The sequence below is a fragment of the Miscanthus floridulus genome, chromosome 8 (assembly GCF_019320115.1).
Source record: "Miscanthus floridulus cultivar M001 chromosome 8, ASM1932011v1, whole genome shotgun sequence".
In the NCBI taxonomy this organism is placed as follows: Eukaryota; Viridiplantae; Streptophyta; class Magnoliopsida; order Poales; family Poaceae; genus Miscanthus; species Miscanthus floridulus.
Genome location: NC_089587.1, coordinates 119,918,557 through 119,933,011, shown reverse-complemented (window position 1 = coordinate 119,933,011; position 14,455 = coordinate 119,918,557). Strand labels below are relative to the sequence as shown.

The window sequence follows — 14,455 nt, the reverse complement described above, 5'->3', positions numbered from 1 at the left end:
TTTGTAGATTTAATGGTGTAGTTTTCATATATGTTTACTATTTCCTCTAATTAATTAAATAAATTAAGAAAGGTATTAGAGGAAATGTTTTGGTGATGAACACCCTACTTTCTGGTGTCCTTGTAACATGGGTGACATATGAGTAGATTTAGTTTTGTCCAATTATATGTTTACATCTTAAGTTATTAATTATTCGTTTGTATTATGTCCCTCTGGACAGACCTAGGGACTTTAGAAAGTTCCCCATGATATTTTGGTTTTCTGTGAATGAGATGAATACAAGAGTTGTAGATACTTTATGTATCTAGCTCCTGTCAAAATGTGAGGGCATTTGGTCTAGTAGTTTAGAAACTACAGTTGTTTAAAGTTAGGTTCCAGTTTTTGCTTACTCTCTGCCTTGTGAGGACAGAGTTATGTTGATTTATGAATTCGACTTGGTTAATTGTTGAATCATGCTTTGAGGTCTAAAAATTAATTGTAGACAATTTCATAAGCTTTCCAGATTGTCTTGTTGCAAGTCATTTGGATTTATAAATATCCAGTTATGGCTAGTTTACTGCACCACTGCATAGTCTTCATTTTGCTGAAATACAAATGCTTGAGTGTATGCTTGATGCAATGTTTCCGTTGATTGTTAGGGGTTAGCCTAACTTGAGAATATGCTTAGGTGCAGGTGCTAGGTCATTAACTGAAGATGAGCAATTATACATTAGGTTGTATATACTTGGTAAGTAAAGTGATTTGAATAGGGCTTAAATTGGAATATGCAAACTACAGCGAACATGCGCATTCCCCCAGCATCCCTAACATTCGTTCATGTGCATCCATGATATTTATCTTGCGCATTCATGCAATAGGTGTGCCAGAGGGAGTGACGTTGCTGGAGTTTGGGGGAGCCAACCAGGAGGAGGAGCCCGAGGTGCAGGAAGCCAACGAAGCAGTCGCCGCGGAGGAATTGCCCGAGTGCCCTGACCACCAGCCTTCCTCATTCCTGAAAGGCAAGCCCCGGAGCATATTAAGCCTCCCATGCTTTTACAAATACATTGAGTATCTTTTATTGTTGATGATGCATTACGTATAGGAATTGGTTGGAACCAATTGCTGCATTATATATTCTTCCTTGTCCAGATATCGCACTGGAATCCTATTTAAGTTCAGGACGGGTTAAATGCTTAGCCATGCTTAGTGTGGTAGAAGTCAGGTGATTTCCTGTCACCTGCGAGCTTTAGGATGAGGTGGATCATGGTTGGCTATATTTGCTATCGTGGAAAAGAACCATGTGAATAATGAATTAAGACCGGACAGGGTCTTGTGTAGGTTTGAACATTGTGACTCCGTCTGAGTCGTTTAAGGACCGATACGCTGTACGTCCTCATGTCATGTTGAATGCAGCCTAACACTTAGCTGGCCAGATAAGTCGTTCCGACCATGAAGCCTAGTAGCTCGGTTTAGGCCGGGGACACGTGCAGGGGTCCACAATCTAGATGGAAGTAAGGATGTGCAGGGAACCATTGGCATAAGCCCAAGGGCGGGTTAAGTCACCGAGCACTCATGGCAGAGTGGTTCTCTGATTTTGCAGCACTGTTCAGACTCGCGACTTCTGAATTGTACCAACGGTGACTTGTTGCGACCCTGATGGGGGAAGCAGGGTTTGTGTTTAGGAATACCCCTCCAGCTGGATAGGAATCGATTCGAATCGTCGTCTCTCTCAGATAGTGAGAACTTGACTAAGCAGCGGCAATGTAGATTCACTTAATTTAACATTATGGTTAAATGGATGATAATGATAAGGTTGCCACAATGAATACTTGATATGGTTATTAATGTTTGCACCCTAATAAAATGATTGCTTAGTACAGGTGCTAATATAGATGATAGGATAATGGCTAAAAAGTCACTACTAGTCAGGATAAGAGTTGATCATACTACTTATGCTTTTCTACAAAAAGAAAGTGTCAGCCAGCTCCACTACATTAAGCTATGCATAATCCTTGGTGTCATTTGTTTGGTTTCTGATGGGTAAGTCTAGCTGAGTATATTCCTGTACTCAGGGTTTATTCCCTCTTGTTGCAGATGACCTTCTATATCAGGGATTCTGTAAGTATTGTCTCCACCCGGCGGGTGACGAAGACTAGATCATGGGCATGATATCCGTTCTCTTATTTGAATGCTTTTGCGGGCCATGATCAGCAAACCAGTATGTGTATTTGAACTCGGTCTGTGAGTTAAACTATTTGCTTCCGCATGTTTATAAGACTTGTTTTGTAATAACGATGACTCTGTGATGATGTAATCTATTTGCGAACGTCTACAAAATGTTGTAACGTATGATATGTTATGTTGAATTACTGTGATCTTGGTTGTATGCAAGTTGGTTTGAAATCCTTCAAGATTTCGGTTGACTACCGGGTTTATATGGGCTCAAGTTCGAGAATTTGATCGTTTCGGCGATTGTTTTTGTACTTGTGCTCTTATAAATTGGTCAATTCTGTGACACAGATGAATTGGCAAAGGCTACGGCAAAGAACCTGCCACTACCACCAAACACTTTTTACCAGATCTTGAAGTCTCCAACAACTACAGAGACATCTAAGGCACTAAAGCCCATACTACACCTGCAAAATGAAGATTGGAGAAAGACGATAACAGAATTCCTAGAAGGCAAAACCACCGAAGAAGATGAAGCAAAAGCAGCAAGAATACAAGCCAGGGCAAGAAATTACACAATCATAGATGGTGTACTGTACAAGAAAGGAGTAGTCTAGCCTCTCCTCAAATGCATATCGCAGAGCGAAGGCATAGAGTTGCTTCAAGAAATACACTCAGGAATTTACGGGTCGCACATTGGCTCTAGAGCTTTATCAGCAAAGGCAATAAGGCAAGGCTTTTATTGGCCAACACACATACAAGACACAGAGCGAATAGTTAGAACATGTAAAGCATGCCAAACATTCTCTCCAGGGTAGTCAAAACCATTGTTGGAGACCTAGCTTATACCTCCGACATGGCCGCTATAAAGATGGGGTATGGACCTGGTTGGCCCATTACCACCATCCCAAACAGGAAATAGATTTGCAGTAGTGGCAGTAGAATATTTTACAAGATGGATAGAGGCAAAGCCGCTGGCGAAGATAACCTCAGAAACTATCAAAAAATTCTTCTAGCAAAACATCATTTGCAGATTCGGTGTACCAAGGATTTTGACAGTAGACAATGGAAAATAATTCGATTCAAAGAACTACAAAGAATTCCGCAAAAGCATTGGGACAAAACTAGCCTTCGCCTCAGTATACCACCCAGAGTCCAATGGTGCTTAGAAAGAGCAAACAGAATAGTGTTTTCAGCAATATCAAAAACATTGATGGGCCTACGCAAAGGAAAATGGGTAGATGAATTACCTAGAGTGATTTGGTCACACAATACATCTATCTCAAGAACAATAGGATTCACACCATTTAAACTGCTTTATGGAGAAGAGGCCATGATGTCAGAAGAAATCAAGCACGAAAGCCTCCGCACAATGAGACAGCTAATGTTGCAAGATGAAGAATATGCAAAAGAAACAATAGAAGCCATAAGACTAGAAGCAGTAGAAAGCATTGCAAAATATTAGTCCCAAACCAAGAAGTGGAGAGACTCTCAGGTGGTAAGGAAAGACATAAAACACGAAGACCTCGTGCTCAGAACAAAACCCAACGCACAACTTGTCGGTAAACTGCAACCGAAATGGGAAGGCCCATACACAGCAATGGCAGCAGGCCGCCCTGGCTCTTTCTACTTGACCAACAGCGAAGGTGTCACAACAACCCACACCTGGAATATCGATAGCCTCTGCAGATATTACATCTAGGCAGTGTACCAAAGGGCAACCTCCGCAAATAATAAGCGAAGGCCCCTTAGTTCATTTACCTTTCAGTCTTTTTTTCTTTTCTTCAACCAAAAAAATGTAAAAGAGCATGTACTCTTTTCCTCACAGGGGAACTCCAAGCGGAGGTGAGGTTTTTAATGAGGTAGGCTCAATGTAAAAATCCTCTATAAGTATAAAGAGGTAATCCCCCAAAAGAACGCTTGAAAAGTCTAAAACCGAAAGCGGCCAGCTCTGGCGCCGCAATATTCGGTGAACAATAATAAGCACAGGTCCTTTCAAAGCGCCGGCCACAGGCATTGGCAATTTGAAATGACCTCTATGGCCAAACAGGCCTCTGACCTTTGACAAAGACCTGACCAAATTTAGGCATCAAGGCATAAATCAACTTGGCCAAACAGGCCTCCAACCTTGACAAAGACCTATCCAAATTCAGGCATCAAGGCAGAAATCAACTTGGCCAAATAGGCCTCCGACCCTTGACGAAGACCTGTCCAAATTTAGGCATCAAGGCAGAAATCAACTTGGCCAAATAGGCCTCCGACCCTTGACAAAGACCTATCCAAATTCAGGCATCAAGGTAGAAATCAACTTGGCCAAACAGGCCTCCGACCCTTGACGAAGACCTGACCAAATTCAGGCATCAAGGCAAAAACAACCTTGGCCAAACAGGCCTCCGACCTTGACGAAGACCTGAACAAATTTAGGCAGCAAGGCAAAAACAACCTCGGCCAAAACAGGCCTCCGAAATTAACAAAAAACCAACCCAAGCATCAGAGGCAACACCATTATGGCTCCAGAACCAGGAAGGTCTCCGCCATCGAAAACATCAAAACGAGGACAAGGTCTGACAAAACCCTATCACTTAGGCACTAGGCCTATTTACTTCAAAAGATCTCAAAAGACACGAATAATACAACCAAGATATAGACCATTAAAGCCAAGATACGTTCCAACAAACAACGTACCAAAAATTTAACAACCAAAAGCCGCCACCCCACTATAAAACAGGTTCCCCCAACGCCCTTAAAACCTCAATCAGCATAAGGCGCAAGGGGGGAAGAAGGCAGAGCACAAACACAAGCCATAGCAACGGCCATGGAGGCAGGGGTCTCCTTAGATATCTAAGTCAGAGGTACCAGTAGACGGTCGGAGGCAGTGGGAAAAGAGACAGGAACTACGGCACGGTGATGAACAGCGCAGGCTTACGGAAGAAGGGGGATATCGCACGAAATCTTGTAACATCCCCCTGATGCCGGAGACCTAACCTGCCATCGCCACAAATGAAACATGTCCCATGGGTGTGCAGCATCGGAGGCCCATACCACCAGACAGCTAAAACACCCAGCTAAAGAAATACCAAAAGTCTCCGCTGTCTGCACAAGCTGCGCCAAACCTCCTATCGGGTCAAACACCGATTCAGCAAGCCCCACCAGGCGGACTTCAAGTACGCCTCCACCGGTCAAAAAACTACCAACACTTCTACCCCGGCCATCAAGCAAGCACAGAGAAGGAAAGAACATGGGGCAAAGGTCCTGGCCACCACCTCTGTATCGTGCACATTCGCCAAAGCAAAGGCCCACGGTGTGCAAGCTCGGGACTAGATGAGATATGTAAGCTAGCACAACAGACCTAAGCCCCCGCACAAACAATCAAGAAAGTGAACATGTTTTGTATTCCATATAACATCAAGTAGCATTCTTATAGGACACAAACTTACAATAAAATCCTAACTATTATGGCGGAGGTCCGCGCCAAGCAAGCGCGCAAGTAAACCCAGCGCGCTCATCGTCTATGTCTAACTTAACTGACTCAAACACGTCGCGTGCAAAGCTACGTAGAAAAGCCGAACGCCAGTACTCCCAAAGCTCTCCACTCACATAAATACCATCGTTGTAGAGATTCAAAGGCACAACATCTTGCGCAGGCTCTAGATTCAGAACCTGCGCAAGTTTAAAATTTTCCACAAAATCATTCAGAACAAAAGAAACTTTATTCACAAGAGTCCAATCGGACAGTGATATACAAGTTAAAAGAACTAAATCCTACAAAGAGCCTAGACCTCCGGAGTCCCGAACGCTGTAGAAGTCCTAGGAGCGGAGCCCGCACCAAACATGGACGGAGACGGTGCCTGCGGCTTCCGGGCGTCACCACCACCGATCGTAGCGCTCTTCGGGGCGTTAGCAGAGGCGGAGGCATCACCCGTAGTCGTCGAGCTAGGAATCGGCGGAGGCCTGCTCGCCAGACCCTTCTGCGCCTCCTGTTAAAGCACGGACCACAATATCAGCTTCATAGAGCAATAAAAGCCTCCACAGCTTCGCAAGAAACAAAGAAAGGGAAAAACAGCGACAACAAAGACTACAAATACCTTCGCCCTCTTCTCCTCTGCTAGCTTCCGGGCGGCAAGCCTCCCAAACAGAGCCCAAAAGTACCCAATGAAATTCCTCAAGCTTTTTCACAAACCAGGAGAAGTCTCACCAAGCACCTCCGGACCCAGTAGCACACCCCCCCCACACACACAATACTCTCAGTATGCGTACACCTGCCGCACACTAGAAGCTTGGCATAGTTCATCACCCCCGCTAGTGCCTCGTAGTCTGTGTAGCCATTTAGCAGATCAGGGAGCTTCGCAAGGTGATGCTTTAGCCAGGAAGTGAGGGCGTAGACGCTGTCTTCCTCCAGAGGAGCAGAGGTTTCACCACCGAATTCAGTGATGGTGGCCCAGTACTGGCTAATGGTTGCAGCAAGAACCACCTTGACCGAGTCCAAATGCCTCGTCGTCAAAGTCAGCTGCCCCTCCATCGCAGCTACGGATTCCTTCTTAGAGGCCAGTTCTCGCCGAAGACCCTCGGCCAACTCATTCGCCTTGCAGGCCTGCTCGATAGCCTTGGCGAGATCGGCCCTCACCACCTCCGTTTCTTTTTCCTTCTCCGCTAGTGAAAGACAAAGAGCTGCAAGGGAGTTGGTCAAACACCCCTTTTCACCCTCTAGGCACTCGTTCTCCACTTTGAGCGCTTCAATCATAGAATCTCGGTCAGAGACCTCGCAAGTGCAGCGCTCTTCCATAACAACACCCATGTGATACCCCTACGATCAGAAAGAAGAAGACCAAGGCGATCAGTAATAGAAATAAAACAAAACAAATATAAAGGCGAGCATACACCAAAAACGTAAACTACCAAAGACGAACCAAGCTCTGGTGTTCTAGATGAACATGGAGAAGTTGGAAGAAATCCATGTCCCTCAGACGCTGTTTGAAGCGATCTGTTCAAAGAAGAACAAACAAATACAAAACCATAAGGTGAGGAAAACAAATCTCACAATGAATACACAAACTGCCGGAGACCACCTCCGATGTCTCCAAGAACCCCAAGATAGTACTCTTCCCAACCTAAGATAGAAGTGCCGGAGGAGCCTGCGTAGAAAAAAAACAACAACTCAGGTCAAATGGCCGATCAGACATAGGCAATAACAGCAGACCAAGAGATGAGTAAGATAAAAACACTCCACACTCGGACCCGACGCCATCGGCCCTGGCTGCCCCAGACCAAACCTGGCACTGGCAGCAGCCGCTTGTTCCTTCGGAGTGAGGAGTCCGGCCATGACATCACCTACAAAAGCAACATAGAATACATAACAAATAAATCGGGCGAAGACAGTAAAAACAAAAGTGTGTGCCAAACCAACTTACTCATAAAAAGCCCAGTATGGGCCGCCTGCTAAGCCCCCTGGGCAGAAGTCTCCACCCTATCATGCGGCGACCGAGCCACCGGGGCCTGCTCTGCAAGCATGGCCTCCGGTAGCCCATCGACGGCCTCTAGCGCAGGGGGAGGCAAAGCAACGGCGGGAGCAGGAGGAGCATGCTGCAGGTCGACCTCCGCGGCCTCTTCAGAACTTGAGGACATCCTGCCAAAAATGTCAGGCATAGGATTCACGGCGCTGGCCTCCGGCTGTTCGGCGCCACTCGTGGCACCATGCAAGGATCGCGCTGGAGCGGAGCTGGCCTCTAGCCACCCCGCACCGCTCACAGCGCCGCGCAAAGGGCGCATCGAAGCACTAGGAGAGCCGCTATCTCTGCCACCCACGACCCGCATGTCCCTTGATGGGACGGAAGAGCTCTAGCCGTCTTCACTGCTGATGGAGGCAACGCCCGCACAACTTGACGAAGACGTGGCCGGCGCAATCACCAGAGTGCCGACCTTCTTCTTCTTTTTTGGAGGTGCCCGTGCAACAGCGGCGCCCTTCCTCTTCTTGGACTTGGCCTCTGCCATAAAGTTCTTCATGGAGGTCTTCTTCTTCTTGTCAATCGAAGCCAGGACCTCCGTGGGAACCTCACGCTCCTGGTAGATGATCCCGAGCTCCTCAAAAACTCGATTGAGCCACGGCATGGTGCCTGCCACGGCTCTTCGAGACATGTACTCATGCTTGGAAATTTTGCCGACCAACCCGATGGTGGCTTCTTCAACCTCGGAAACAAAGCCATCCTCTGCCACCCCCTTCCCCAAAGACTGGCCAAAGCGGGGGAACGGAATCCCGGCCTCTGGCCCAAAAACGGGAACCGGCACTGTTTCCAGCTGAAAGGGTGGATTGTCTTTGCTCAGGGGCCAATAGTTGGAGGCCATTATCTCCTCCACCAGATCACGGCCCCTGGAGTAATGGCACGCCAGCGTAAAGGCCCATTCACAGGCTTCCCTCGCCGGAGACACCGCCTCCGGCGGCTCCACGCACGTATGCGGCGCTATCACCTCCATCCTTGAGGTCAGTGGATATTCCCAGACCTCTGCACCATCCTCGGTGGTGCCACAGACCCCGTAGGTCTTCACGTAGAACCACTGCTCAAGCCAGCCGCGGTCCCATTTGCCTTTCTAGCAGAATGAAATCTCCAGGCGATCTACGCCTTGGTTCCTCTTTGACATGAAGGTGCAACTACCATACTGGTAGATCACCTCCACCTCTTTGCCTTCCCACATCTCCTTCTTCTTCTTTGGCTACTTCTGCAGCTCGTAGTAAGCGTAGAAGGTGTCCACATTTGGCTCAGCGCCATAAGAGACACATGCCTAGTAGAATTTGCTGAGCATGAGGAAGGCCATAGGAGTCAGATGATGGAGCTAGATGTTGAAAGTCTCCAACACCCAGCGGAGGAAGGGGACGTAAGGAAGGTGGGGGCCACAGGTGAAGAAGTCCCGGAACACCACCGCATATCCCTCCTCCGGCTCCGAAATGGTCTGGCCGAGCGGAGGGATTTTTACCCTCGTAGAAGGAAAATACGATTCCTTCAACATCTCCTCAGTAATGGAGGAGGGGCCAAAATCCCATGACTTTATCGCCATCACTCTAGAATCCACAGTGATCAGGTCTCCGACGGACGCAGAGACACTCCCCAAATCCTCCTCCAGTAGCTTCTCAAATTCCAACATGGAGGCGGAGGCAAGCATGCACTCCTCAAAGTGAGCACCCCAGCCACCTACCCTAACACCAAGAAGGTGGCGATAGGGTTCGAAGAAGGCAGGCCGGCGAGTATGGGCGAAGGTGGAAAAGAAAGCCACCGCGGCGGCGACCTGGGAGGAAGGCGCAACCGGAAAGAAGGAACGCGCGAAGGCAGCTCAGGCGAAAGCAAAGAAAGCAGAGAGCGATTTCTAGCGCTGCAAGAAAAGCGAATGAGTCATGTGGGGGGGACCCCGCCACCAACCCCGCCCTTATATAGGCCACGGGCGGGCGGTTCGGCTCCCGCCGAACAACGGTCATCTCCGAATAAGTCGCAAGATGCACAACGGCTAGATTTGCAGCCAAATGGCTACTTTGACAAGACCAACGGCCACGCCAGAGCGGGCCAGGGGGAACCAGCAGGGATCGATCGGAGATGTGACTATGCGCAGTCTCTGCCCCCGCAGACGTCCTTGCTTAGGGCATTTTGAGCTCACAGCACGCTCAGGCGGACCACGGTCTCAAAAGGGGGGAACTGTTGTAACATGGCCACCGCGAGTGGCAGAGACCTACGCAATCAGCAGGTTACGAGGGCATCTCTGACCTATTACCAAAACGGAGGTAGTGCTCCCATGCCTCCAAACCCAGGAAAGAGAACGGTTTGTTAGATTGAGCTTGCAGGTCGCGGACGACGGCCCTGGCGCGGTCTCCGCCCAGCTGGCTCGCAGGCGTCTCCGGCTGATGGGGCAGAGGCCGCTCCGCCAGGAGACTAATTAAATGCCAACATTGTTTGGGTATGTGCAGGTAACCAGATGAGGGTGCTCATGGACTGCGCGGGTGCTCCAACATGGTCTCCGCCCGTCGAGGCGAAGACCCAAGCAGGAGATCGGTGATCCTGGGATGCCAGAGGCCTATGGCTTCGGCACTCCCAGAGGCAGAGGCCCGAAGGCTCGTCGTCGGATCTTGAGGCCGGATAGAGCGGAGACCTACGACGGAGGCCCTAAAGCCCATCGTCGAGTCCTGAGGCCCGATGGGCCGGTTGATCATGCAGGCCCAGTACCAGATGGCGGCATGGCAAGATTACCCCCGAGACGGAAGGCGAGTAGAGGAATATCCTAAGAATGTACTGTAGCAGTTGAGGGATACTACTGTAAACTCTATGAAAGTGGTAGTTGGGCCCTATAAATAGGGAACACTTGTAACAGTAAAGAGGGTTTTGTTGGTGGACGAATTAATGAAACCATAGCTTTCTGTGCCATTTCCTTACTCGCCCATCTATCGCGCCTGTTTCCCGTGCCTCCGCCGGGAGGTGCGGCGTAGCAGGCGGAGGCCTCTACCTCCTCCACACTGTCTGAGACCGCCAGTTTCAACAGTACTGACCGCTGTTGAGTGCTCTCAAATACAAGCCTTTTTGGGTTGTCAGGCATCTTATCAACTAGCTCCAACCGGAATCTGAAGACATTGAGTCAGAATCTAATTAGAATATTGCACTCGTATAGTCTACAACTTAAAATTACAAACTCAATCCACATAACAATGTAGTTGCAAGTGCTGACTCAATGTGAATGTCCAAACTAAGATAAGTAAAACATAATGGGGAAATGAAAAAAAGAACCTTTTAGTTGACGAACTAGGGCCTTTTCTGGCATGGGCATCCTCTGCAAATGCAGAATAAATAGAATTGATTTATGAAACTATAATCACGCCATAAGTAAAAACATATGTGTATGATCTAAAAAAAACACAATGCAAAGCTGAATCAATGTGTATGGTTGTAAGAAACCAATTAGATCATCGCATAATGAATTAATGAAGTTCAACAGGATGTTCAAGAATTATATCTGCATAATGCTTACCAAAACTAAAATAAAAGGGAAAATAAAAAATGAAATGGAAACACATTAATCATTCTTTAACAAACAGTAACCATATCAGGGAATCCAAATAGACAAGCAAATTTGACACTACCTTAATGGGGCATCAAAGCAAGATGCATGAATAAGGAGGGTAAAGGAAACCTAAGGGACCGGGCGGCTCCATCCATAATGATGCAAGCTCGGCAATCAACATGTGTGTTTGGTGGCACAACGCTGTGGGGCAGCGTGGCGGGAGGCACAGCGGATAGATGGCCAACGGCGCAGCAGCGGTGGTACGGAGAGGGAGGGACGGGCGGTGCCGGCAGAGGGAGGGAAGGAGACCGAGTGGACAGGAGAGGGAGCTAAAACTTAATATAGAAAAATCATATTGGGAGAAAAAATAAATATCATAGTTAAAGGGCATGCTATTAACATGTACTAGAAACCAAGAAACAAAGATACCTTACGTGTATAGAAACCTATTCAAGCCACAAATCACATTTCAAGACACGAATCTTTTGTTGCAAAAAATATATTGTAATTAGCCAGATAAAATTTGCAAGATCAAATCTTTTAGTTCAATAGACTGAGCAAATTTATCAACAAGCATAAATAATACATAATAAGTCAACACATCTGTCAAGTGCACAAAAGCATTCTACCATACAGAGAGCTGAAAAGAGCAACAGCTGGCCATGGCTAAGTGATGAAAAAAAACTCTATATAACATGCATGCTAGAATTTGAACAACATGGAGTTGCCGCTCTCTTGCAGAAAAGAACGGATATAATAAGGTGGCAAGATAATATTTGTAAAATTGTTAGATATTTGGCAACTAGAAATGCAGCACTAGATGGCCACTATAAGAATAGTTGCTCCACACAATTATTCATGAATATAACCACGTATCAATTTCTATAAGCTAGCATGAACTGAAATACTAGTATAGGGAGGCAGGTTACAGGTAGAAGAGAAATGATGTGCTTTCCAATAATAAATATTAAATCCTCCCTCAATGTAAATGTGTTTTCAATGAAGAATCTAGAAGTACTAACTCTATGTTCTCAATCTACACAAATGTTGACATATTGATGATTAAATAAATTGACTATTTGACAACAGAGATCATACAACAACTTGGAATCAGAGGGAGCAAAGATCAAGGTTCGATATCCAGATCGTTTTTGGCAGCCAAAGGAGAACTTCAAACATATTCACATGGATGCAGATGGCAAAACATTGATCCTTTATACATGTGCAATTGAAAGTGCCATTGATCGTTGTTAAATGCAGGACAAGGTAGATGCTTTTAAAGAATTAAAAATCTTGTGAGCTTTCATAACAAAATGAACAGTGATAATTGAAAAAATGACAAGCCAAAGTGCAATGAAAGAATATTGGTGATTTGTGATAGCAAAATTGAAATCCATGTATATTAAATTGTTCTCTAATTATGTGTCCATGCATCAGATCATTTACATATAAATTTAAAAAGAAAAGAATCATAAACAAGATTAGATAAGCTGTAAATGAATGTACCTAGTTTTGTCTATTCATTTAGAAAAAAACTAATTCCATATTGCAATAAGATTAACCTTTTCTTGTCGCAGAGGGACCTCATATCTAAATGGGGAATAATCACATTAACATCATCCTAGAGAGAAAAGCAGCTCCAACACATGAAAAAGGTCACTAAAAAACATGTACTTACCATTGTTGTGTGCTCTCAAAAACAATCCTTTTTGGGTTGTCAAGCATCTTATCAACCAGCTCCAACCGGAATCTGAAGACATTGAATCAGAATCTATTTAGAATACCGCATTCCTATACTATACAACTTAAATTTACAAATATTGATTTGAGGAACTGCAAGCTGCTGCAAATGGAGGTGGATGCTTGGTGGCCATCGTTCCAGGGGAAGAACCTCTCACAGGTGGAAGAAGAAAAATCGGAAATTAATGTGGAAAAATAATACCCAACAGGTGGAAGAAAAATGAGAAATTAAAATGCAAGAATTATAAATGTGAACCACAATGACAAGGTGAAGTCCCGGTACCTGGAGGGGACGCGACAGCTTTGCTAGGCGTTGAATGTCTGCTGGCCAAGACGTGGTATTCCCGCGCGCTGCAGCTACCGGACACTACCGTGGCCGTGCAAGTCTGCTGCTCCAACACCCTCAAGCAGCTGCAGCAGGCCACGGCCAACGGCGGCAAGGCGCGACTGGCGGCGTCCCGTCTCCGTCCCCTCAAGGCCTCAAGGATGCGAAGCAGGGCAGCGACGGTGGGTTGTGGGGCGACACCGGCGGGGGCAGCACCGGCGGCGAGAGGACGGGGTTCCGACGGAGGTGGGTTGAGGAGGAGCGTCGGCGGAGGTTGGTCCGGAGCAGGCGAGCGGAGAGGGTGCGGACGGGCGGTGCCGGCGTAGGAAGGGAAGAGACCGAGCGGATGGGGGCGGGGAAATTGAAACCGCAACTGGGTTGGGGGAGCTCCCGAGCTGCTAAACCAATCGAGCTCGTCCGCTGGTGGGCCGGGCCTGTGAGCCTGAACGGCAGGGTGCAAGCGCGGTGGGCCTATTTGTCTGCCAACAGGACGCTGGGTACTGAATAATTATTTAGTACCTAGGTACCACATATATACACACTCAGCCCAACCGCTGCCTAACCCTAGTCAACCAGAACTTCTCTCTCCTATCGATCATCCACCACATGGCACCACCCCCTCCTCTCCGGCCCTTCGCAATCATCTTGACATTCCTCTACCCAAACATTTTGTCGGCCACCACCCCTTCCTCTTCCAAATCTGGCAGCCCCACCCCTTCCTCTACCCATGCTGGTCACACCCCCTTCCTCTCCCCACCCAAGGCATGTTTGGAACGCAGGAATTTCACAGGAATCACACAGGAATTTCACAGGAATCAGTTCAATTTCACAGGAAAAACGTAGAAATGGAGAAAAATCCCGCATTCCAAACAGGCCCAGATTTGGTGGGGCAAGACGAATTTTGGGGAGGGTAGCCCAATGACGAGAAGCTGCAACCATCGTCCTGGAGCTCTATAAATGTGTCCTGTATCCGGATCTCAACTGGCAGCAGCAGATTCGGCCGGTACTGGAGAAGAGGGTGGGTGCTCAGTGAATGGGCGACCAGTGCTCGATCTCTCGTGTAGGTGGCGGTGGACCCTGCCGGTCCTAGCAAAAGGGCGGCCCATGTTGGAGTAGGCATCGCCATGGTGGATAGCTTGGTCGGATGTGGCAACAGGGAGCTCCCTTCGTTCTAGGTTAGTACATGTCCAAATCCCATTAGGCTTCACCTTA

General features: G+C 47.3%; 1 long non-coding RNA gene across 1 annotated transcript in view; it reads right to left on the bottom strand.

The window, feature by feature from the left end:
- The window catches only part of LOC136475377 (uncharacterized), a 30,860-nt gene extending 19,910 nt beyond the window's left edge, over nt 1–10,950 (bottom strand). Inside the window, exons 1-2 of the long non-coding RNA XR_010763170.1 lie at nt 10,905–10,950; nt 10,670–10,741 (exon numbers count right to left, since the gene is read on the bottom strand). This is a non-coding gene — a long non-coding RNA (uncharacterized lncRNA). The remainder of the gene's footprint in view (nt 1–10,669; nt 10,742–10,904) is intronic.
- Nucleotides 10,951–14,455: the final 3,505 nt, after the last annotated feature.